Source organism: Fundulus heteroclitus, unplaced genomic scaffold, assembly GCF_011125445.2.
Source record: "Fundulus heteroclitus isolate FHET01 unplaced genomic scaffold, MU-UCD_Fhet_4.1 scaffold_43, whole genome shotgun sequence".
Lineage (NCBI taxonomy): Eukaryota > Metazoa > Chordata > Actinopteri > Cyprinodontiformes > Fundulidae > Fundulus > Fundulus heteroclitus.
In genome coordinates, this window is record NW_023396846.1 from 1,208,000 (window position 1) to 1,216,790 (window position 8,791).

The window sequence follows — 8,791 nt, forward strand, 5'->3', positions numbered from 1 at the left end:
AACACATGTTGGTCATCAAGATCCAGGAAATGTTCTGGAAGTTGGTGAGTTTTTCCAGATGTGTCCTGCTGGAACCCAGAGCTCTAAGCAACAGGCTGGTGTCACTCAGCTGGTTGTGCAACACTGACTTGCTGTTTGTCAGAACCCACTGGTACCATGCTGAGCTGCTCTGTTCAGTCTGGATGAAGCAGCAAAGAGGAACAGCAGCAGCTTCAGGACCACTTGGTCTCTTCTGGCCTGATATAGTGAGAACGCTGTGTGAAAAGGGCTCTGGACACTTAGAGATGCTGATCTCACCTCTGAGCGTGGCTCTGGCTCTCAGCTTCCCCACACAGAGTGGTTTTAGAGGGAGGGACTCCCTCCTCTCTGTCCTCACACTGATCCATGCTGCTGAATTCACATCAGCTCACACACACTTTCTACCTTCACCTGCAGAGGAAACACAAATCATTCATCTGCAAATCAACTCTGATCATCTTTTACATCATTAGTGCTGGAAAAAGATCATCTGCTCCTCCTCTGATTGGCTCTTCTTCTCTGCTTCATATCAGTGTCAGTTGAATGCAGTCAGACAGCAGTGAGAGGCAGAGGAAGCTGCCATCAGCTGCTGTACTTCTACTATCAGTCCACTAGATGGAGCCATGGAGCAACATTTCATCCACTGACACTGATTCAATCTGACTGAACATCAGCAACTATTTTATTTCACAATCATCAAACTCTACAAGTGGATTATCTGCTGCATCAAAGCTGAACTATTTAATAATCTGACTGAATCAACCACATTTTAACATTGATGTCGTTTTATTTTGATAGGACTCACAGGAAGCAGCAGAAAGCTGTTGTGTCCGACTTTAATGGGAGACCAGAGTTTGATTCCTGCTCCAAATCTCTAGAAAAGCTTAGATCTCCATATCTGCTCCACTCAGACGTAGAAACATTCAGATCTCTGATAAACATTTACAGGGAGTGGCGGCCGAGTGGTTAGAGCAGTGTGCTTGCACTCTGAGAGGGATGCAAGTACCTGGTTCGATCCCACTTGCCTGCACTCTGGGTCCCTGAGCAAGACCCTCAACCCCCAACTGCTCCCCGGGCCCCCTACAGTGGCAGCCCACCGCTCCCCAAGGGGATGGGTTAAGATGCAGAAGTGAATTTCTCCATTGTGAGATCAATAAAGTTCAATTATAATTATTATTATTTTTTTCTTGATCAGATTATGTTGACACAACTGACATGTTCATATGTTTTTATTTGTTGATTTATTCCTATTTATTTTAATTTATGCAATGTAATATTTGATTCGATTGCTTGGTTAAACTCTAGAGGACTCAGACCCACTTTTACTGGTTTTAATGTGACTATTAATAAATCGGACCTTTGACTGTTGGACCTCCTGAGTGATATAAGGAGCTGTAATCTGTCGAGTCAGCAGCAATCTGATTGGTTGTTAGAACCAGGTGGACTCTGACCCGGCACACCCCTCATATAAAATATATTCACACTGTAAACATCAGCTGCTGGTGCTGAAGAAGATTTGCTCACATTTACCAAAATGGAGCCAGAGCCAGAGAAGTGGAGCCACAGTGAAGTCCGGGCTTTATTGGACCTGTGAGCAGCAGGAGAAAAACAACATGAGGTTGAAACAATGGAAGCAAAAAGTGAGACACCTGAAGCAGGATCATAAAGGTCAAAGGTCACAATAACCAGAGTGGATCAGATAGGAAGAGCAGTAAATGGTTTATTTCACTGAACTCGGTTCTGAGGCGTCAGCAGCTTTTAATCCCAAAGTCCAACAGAGATAAAGTGGAACCAGATGATTGGACCTGGATCCGTCTCTGATGTTCAGACTAAAAACTAGCTGCACATGAGGATGAAAACAGACTAAATCAGGGTTTACCACAGATGGTAGATGGACTTCTGTCACCCTTTGTTAAAGGTCCAAACATCCAGAACCACAGCAGGTTCTAGTAGCTATGATCCAGTACAGTGAACTAACTGGTTCTGATGCTCTGCTGCTGTTCACTCATTTCTACATTCAGCCATTCATCACTGGTTAACATTCACTTCTAGATGAACTGCTTCATTTCTTGGGTTCTGGTCCAAACTTTAGTCATTTAATCAGGATGTTTTATCCAGATAGTTCTAGAGCAGCATCCTGGACTCCTGGAAGGACTTCTGGGTTTAAAATAAGCTGCAACATTCAGCCAGGAGACCCGGTTCTTCCAGAATCATTGATTTTAGCCACAGTTTCTCTCTCTGCTCATTAAAATGATCAGAACTCAGTAATATCACAGTTTTTCTAACAGCAGATTAAACTCAGTTCCAAAGCTGATGATGCTTCTGTGTTAATAAACAGCAGCTCCATGGTCCACATGACTGGTACCGTTGGGTCCAAAGCATCAGGAAGATCTCTCAGCACCAGGAAAAGGGAACTACTTCCTGTTGACACCAGCTCAGACTCCTCTGCTTCATCAGCTGGAGCTGAAGTTCAGAACTTTGGATCAACAGGTTCTCAGAGTTCTGCTAGAAGGAGGACCAGAACATGTTGAGCTGTAGAGCAGATATGAGACCATGCCTCAGCCTCTGCTTCAGAACCGATCCACTAGATCTGGTCGGGTAGTTCAGTGTGAAGCAGCAGGCCTCTCCAGGTCCATTTCTCCATGCTGATCCCTTCCTGTGTCACTAACAGCATTAAAAAGCAAACTCACTTCTTTTAGTTTTTATGCAGAAATCAAAGCATCAGAAGATCCCAGCTGGTGACAGAGTTTAAGAAGGTGGACATCAGAGCCTTGGACCTGAAACTGGACCAGAACCATTAATATTAACTGGATCAGAACCAGTTTGAGCTCCAGATTCTCTGTGGTTTCATGAACAAAGATCTTTGTTTAATGAAACTTTAGTTTGAAACATGAACTTAAGGAAAACAATGTTCCCAACAAGTTCTTAAACTCCTCAGACTCTTCATTTAGGAAATAAAATACTAACTAATAATTGTCCCTCATGGGTCAAACACTGTGGAACAACAGACTGATCACTTTTAGCAGCAAATCAACCTTTAAGTCTGATTACTGCAAATATTATTGTTTTATTGATAGATTTATTAGATCAATGTTAAACTTTTGGATCATCTGACTTTTAATGAATTCAAATCTAAAATATTGATGATGAAAACTTTAAAGCTGTTAACATTTCCTGGTCTGATTGGACCCACCTTCAGGTCTTCAGCTGTTCTTCAATCTGCTCTCTGAACAGCAGATATTTTACAGCTGCCATAAACAACAGGCTGGAGAAATATCAGAACCAGAACCTCAGAAGTTCTGCTTCAGTCACTCTGAATTTACCAAACCAACCATCATTCTTAAAGGGACAGAGACACATTTTAAGACGATCCACAAAGTTTAAGGAGCTGCAGAACCTCTAAAGAGACGGTTCAGGTTTCAAGTGGACCTTTGTAACTTTAGCAGAACAGCAGCAGAACCTTTAGATCACATGTTTTTCTCAGAGTCCAGAGTTTCTGGTTGGAGGTTAAAAGGTGGTTTTAACTCAACATGAAGGACGTTCCTGTCTTTAAGCTCCCAGATATTTAGATTTTAGACGGATCATCTGGAGCCGTGAAGCTCTGATTGGGTCGACAGAGTTCTGCTCATCTAAACATCACATCTGAACATCAGCTGTTCATCATGTTGTTTGGTTCCAGTTCATCAATAATCTAATAATCCTGTAGATTAGTCTTCAGACAGCAGAGATGAAACTTTGTGCTGAAATCAGAAGTGAACATGAAACAAAGAGGAAAGTTCCTCAAGACAAAGTTCTGGTAGGAAACAAAGCAAACTTACAGTTTGTTCAGACGCTCCAAAGTGCTGAAGAACAAGATGTGAACCACTGAGACACAGGTGAGCTGCTACCTGGAAGGAGGCGGAGCTTCAGCTGTGATGGAGGTGGGACAGGTAGGAGGGCGGGGCAGCAGCAGGAGCAGCAGTGGAGTTCCTGGAAGCTTCAAGGTTCAAAGTTTCTTTCTTCTCTTCAAGGAGCAGTTTGGTTTGCAGCTGCCAGGAAGACATCAGGACATAAAACAACAGTCACTAAACACCAGCTTCATCTGCTGGTTCTCCTGCAGAACGCTGAGAGCTGCTGGAAGCGGCTGCTTCTCCATGGTGGCAGTAGCTGCGTCCTGAATGATCCAGTAGTTTAGCTGCACATCTTCAGCCTGCAGCTGGTTCTGGTGTTTAACAGGAAGTGAGCCGTGCCGGCAGCTCAGAGAAAACCTTCCAGCAGATTCATTCAGATCAGGTCCACATTAAAACAAGGCAGCTCCCAGTCAGAGTGCTGCAGCTTCTGCTTGATGCTTTGTGTGCACGCTGCTTTCTGCACACAGCATCAATGTGGGCTTCAGAGGTTCTGTCCGTCTGGGTCCAGAGGTGTTTCTCCAGCTTCACTCCTTCACCACCCTTGTTACTCCACATTACTCCAGACTTTTTGACAAGTCCAGTTGCTTTGTTTTTTACCTTTTTTTGGAATACTCTAAGTGTAGTTTAGGCAGTGTTGTATAAAGTACTGACATCTCGGAGTCAAGTAAAAGTATAAGTACCTCTCCAAAATATGACTTTGGTAAAAGTCCAAGTCACTGACTGAAATGTTACTTAAGTTAAAGTATTAAAGTATCTGAAATGTCTTGTACTTATGTATGAAAATTACTGTAAAAGTAAATGTAGTCAAGTAATGTAATAAAAAGTATAGGTAAAAAATAAAACAAAGCAAATACAGTTTGAGTTACATTTTTTAGATGTTGGTAAACCTTGAAAGTCAAATTCCCTTAAAATAATATAAACAACCAAGTGCAGGAGAAATTTAGACCAAGTTTAGATAGAAAATACAACCTTTTTGTAAGCTTTCAGTTTTCCTTCTTCAAGTAAGGTCAGTGCTATACATTGCTAAAATTGTACACAACCAAGGGCAGGCAAAGGGGTGCATACTAAGAACATGGTTAAGTGATAAAGTGATAGTTAACCTACAGGAAGTGGTAAATTTGCTAATATGTACACCTGCGGTTGCAGGTATCATTTAGTTAAGAAAATTAGGACTCCCTGCTCTACTATTAGATGCTCTACCAACACCACAAGGTTAATTTAACCTGCTTTACTACTGAACCAGCTTTTTATCCTGTTGGTGGTGATCAGGGGCAATTCTAGGACCTTTAGGGGTGCACAGCCCCCAGTGTTGACTGTGATTCCTGGCATGAACAACAGGCTTTCCATTTTTAGTCCAGATGTAAAATTCTTAGAGTTGACACACTTTTGAGCTAAAGCTCGTTAAACAAGCTACAATATAGGCCCATCCAAAAGCAGTGACAAACAGATTGAAATGTTTTCTCTTGATAAAACCTTGTGCATTTGTAAAACCTGCATGATGGCAATAGCTAGACTACCTATATTGATAAAAGTGAGGAATCATTTCCCTAAAGACACAAAACTAGGGTTAGGGCCAGTGTAGTATAGTAACGAAGTAAAAATACTTCACTACTGTACTTAAGTATATTTTGGAGTACTTCATACTTTTTCTCAAGTATAAAATGTTTTGATTACTTTTACTTCACTATATTTCTGTATTTAAATGCATACTTTTACTCCGATACATTTTCAATGTTTGGTTTGGTTATTCGTTACAAAATAAAGTGTCGGTATGGCTCAGCCAGACGTGCGTACGTGCACAGGTTCGCCCAGAGCGCCTCCGTTTGAAGCGCTCGGCGTAATATGTGGGAGATTATTTAACTTTTGAACCTTTACAAAAGAAAAGAAGACAAGGAGAGAAACCGTTCCTTTGTCTGTGCCAAATGAGAACTTTAATCACAACTCACACGTACAACGGGTATGAGCGAAAAGTTCTAAGGCAGAATACCGTGAACAGGCCTTTTATGGCCCAGAGATGTGTGTGTGTTGTAACGACAGTCTGTGTGCTTCCATTGGTGTGTATTGCAATCTAGTGACGTTCAGCTTCTTGGCGGCTGGACTCAAAAAGTACAAAAACAGGCCTATTAATTCCGCTACTTGACATCTCGGAACATTACATTTAAATAAAGAAACTGCATCTTTCTAGATGTTTCCTCTCTTGCTGTGCTCCAGCGGGGGCGGGGCCTGGCGCTCCACGCAGCCAATCACTAACGCGCCTGGCCTTTGATTGACAAGGTAGAGACCCCCCTTTAACTCCACTCTCATTGGTTGTGCTGTCTTAAAAACCGCCTTCCCTCTTCCTGATTGGCTGTTTTCTATTACGTGTGTGTGTGTGTGTGTGTGTGTGTGTGTGTGTGTGTGTGTGTGTGTGTGTGTGTGTGTGTGTGTGTGTGTGTGCGTGCATGTGCGTACGTGGTTGGAGCACGAGATTTCAGTTTTGATTTTAACTGGGATACAGCCGTTACCACAATTAATACTAGACTATGAAACTAGTTCCAGTTAAGAAACTAAATATTATCTGCACTGAAATAGGTGAAAGCTGCTGAGTGCAGTTCTGAACAGAAGCAGCAGAGAGAGTTTTGAATTATTGAACTTGAGAAATGTAAGTAACCAACGTTAATATCGTAAAATAGCAGTTAATTCTCAAGTATAACACATTTTATCAGCAAAAACCTAATCTCCTCTATAAAACTAAATATTCTGTGCCAGGCAGGACTTCTGAAGACTGCTGGAAAGATGGAAAAGCAAAGACTGTAGGTCTTAAAAATTCAGATTCTTAGCCACAGCCATCTGAAAAAGGTGAGCGTGTCACTTTTGCCATTATTTCGTTGTTATTGTTGCATTCATTTATTTTCGACTATTTGAGGCAGTTGCTACTCTTGTTTAGACCTTTGCGTAGTTATAATAGTATGATTAGGGTTCCACAAAATAATAGAGTTATTCATTTGACTATTTCTAGTTCTAGAATTAGGATAAAGACAAATAAAACAAAGGAACACAATATAAATTGGTTTTATTGTTCATAGATTTCCACACTGTCCATTAATAAATTAGTATAAACCAGGGCTGGAGCTAGCAGATTCAGAGGGCAGAGAATTCCCAAAGTATCTGCAATGGAAGGGAAAAAATGTTATGGACTGGCTGATATACAGCAGAACAAAAAATATTGGAATTGGAAATATCCAGTATAAAATACAGAGATTTGTGTGTGTGGTGTGGTGGTGGCAGGTGTAGAACCAAAAAGACTGTGTTGTCCCGGGCCCTAGCAAAGCTGTCAGCTGGCCGGCCAGCAGGTGTATCTATTAGCAGGTTTACCATTTCCTGTAGGTTAACTAAGCCTGGTTTATCACTTAACCATGTTCTTAGTATACAGCCCCTTTGCCTGCACTTGGTTGTGTGTTGGTTGCTTAGCACTGACCTTACCTGAAGAAGGAAAACTGAAAGCTTAAAAAAATGTTGTATTTTCTGTCTAAACTTGGTCTAAATCTTTCCTGCACTTGGTTGTTTATATTATTTTAAGGGAATTTGACTTTCAAGGATTACCAACATCTAAAAAATGTCATTCAAACTGGATTTGCTTTGTTTTACTTTTTATTTATACTTTACTTGAGTACATCTATTTTCACAGTAATTTTCATACATAAGTATAAGACATTTCAAATACTTTAAGACTTTTACTCAAATAACATTTCAGTCAGTGACTTGGACTTTTACCAAAGTCATATTTTGGAGAAGTACTTATACTATTACTTGACTCCGAGATTTCAGTACTTTATACAAGACTGGAAGCCTGAAGGCCCAGGTGGATCGTGGTGATAAACATCCTGTGTGCCTACAGTCACCCTTCAAACCTGGCTGCAAGAAACTGGGCCAGGTACAGGGGTGCCAGGCTAACCTTACTGATCTGTTTCCAAACTCCACGTTAACCCGGGACTACATAGCATGGGCATCTATACCTACAGTGTGTGGTGGTAACAACATTTACCCATCACTGCCCCTCAGCTAGTCAGGTACATGTGCACCTGTCTTTGTTTCTGACCACACTATCATCATGTCAGTTCAGGCTGTGAAGGACCATCACTCTGCTAATAGGAGGAGAAGAGAGATCAGCTCCAGCTCTGGTTTTCAAACCCATGATCCGATATGGGGTTCCATCATTCCCTCTGAACATAAGCACTGGAACTCAGCAAATAAAATAGGACTTTCACTTTTCCCGTGGTTTGGAGTTGGTAAATCTATGCTGATGATTGAGACATTGGACTACAGAATAAAAACCCTGGTGAACATGACAATGGACATCAATGAAGGACAAAACAATTAAGTGAAACGCATTTAATGGTACAACAAAAAGGAATGTTTTTGCCACGGTGGCGTATGTGTAATGATTGGAATTTTCTGCTGTACATATATTTCTGATGCTAATGAAACTCATGTTACTGAAGCTATGTCTGCTTTAAAGAATCTGTAACAAGCAATGTCCCAGTATGCTGTTCCTCTAAGAATAGACTTTGTCTCCTGGTTCTTTTAGGATCTTGGTGGCACCTCTTGCTGAAAATAATGACACCCATTAATATTATTATTATTTTGTGTGTGTGTTTTTACTGCTTGTGTAATCCCATGCCTAAAATCTATGATCGCTAAAACTATGGGAAATATCATGTTTCAATATCAAATGCTTTCACAAATCCCTCTTGAAGAAATACAACCCGTATTTTAAATTTTCCAGTGTTAAATGCTTAACAAAATGATAAAAAATGCAAAATGCAAGAAATGAGAACTCAAAGTAGGTTAAGTTCCAATTGTAAAAAAAAATGATTAAACGGAGGGATATGTTTGCGAAATGT

The 8,791-nt window shown here is 40.9% G+C and overlaps 1 long non-coding RNA gene across 1 annotated transcript; it reads right to left on the reverse strand.

Annotated features, from left to right (window-relative positions):
• Nucleotides 1-397: 397 nt before the first annotated feature.
• Nucleotides 398-4,050, reverse strand: LOC118560466. The gene is made up of 4 exons (XR_004929367.1): nt 3,837-4,050; nt 3,549-3,758; nt 1,543-1,606; nt 398-429 (listed from the first exon to the last, which is right to left on the reverse strand). It is a non-coding gene; the product is annotated as an uncharacterized LOC118560466 (long non-coding RNA).
• Between the last annotated feature and the right edge of the window lie 4,741 nt (nt 4,051-8,791).